Here is a 712-nt window from a genome sequence, read left to right as displayed (position 1 = left end):
GATTCTAGGGCGTAACGTATTTGTAAGGGCATTTTTAAGTCCTAATCAAAAATTTTAAAGCTATCATCATTTGTATTTGTATTGCTTTTAATAGAACGCCTTCCATTTTTTCCGAAGCAGCCTGAAATGACTTTAACTTGTATGCTTCTTAGCTCATCTTCGCAAACCAATTTTTATATAAAATTGAATCTTGTTTACATAATTTATTTATAACATATATCCAGGTAGTGTGTTTTCATTATTATTAAATTCTAAGTGTATGTAAGAAAGTACAAAAAAAAAAAAAAAGAGTCATGGTTCCGCCCGGGATCGAACCGTGGACCTTCTGCGTGTAAAGCAGACGTGATAACCACTACACCACGGAACCACTGTGAGAAGCACTGCTCATATAACAACTGATATTACTACTATTATTATCAAATCTCGTGATAACTATATTTTCCTTCTTGCTCCTTATTTATTAATTGCTCACATTTTATTTATAAACAAAGTATTTGTAGGGAAGGATTTTCACCAAGTGGATAGCAAACAATTTTCGTTTTTATAGATGAAAGTGATGCCTTTTACATAAAGGACGAAAGTAATATGAAATAATGAGCATCAATAACGGTTTTGTAAAAAACGTCTCCTGTCACGGATCGTTATCTTCTCAAACTAACCGTTTCGTTCAGAACCTCCTAGTTTTATTTTCTGATTCTTGTTACCGTCCAAA

The 712-nt window shown here is 32.7% G+C and overlaps 1 non-coding gene across 1 annotated transcript; it reads right to left on the bottom strand.

The window, feature by feature from the left end:
• Positions 1-294: 294 nt before the first annotated feature.
• Positions 295-367, bottom strand: Trnav-uac. Its single transcript has one exon. It is a non-coding gene; the product is annotated as a tRNA-Val (tRNA).
• Positions 368-712: the final 345 nt, after the last annotated feature.

Source organism: Schistocerca americana, chromosome 2 (genome assembly GCF_021461395.2).
Source record: "Schistocerca americana isolate TAMUIC-IGC-003095 chromosome 2, iqSchAmer2.1, whole genome shotgun sequence".
Lineage (NCBI taxonomy): Eukaryota > Metazoa > Arthropoda > Insecta > Orthoptera > Acrididae > Schistocerca > Schistocerca americana.
This window is presented reverse-complemented; position numbering and strand designations above follow the sequence as displayed.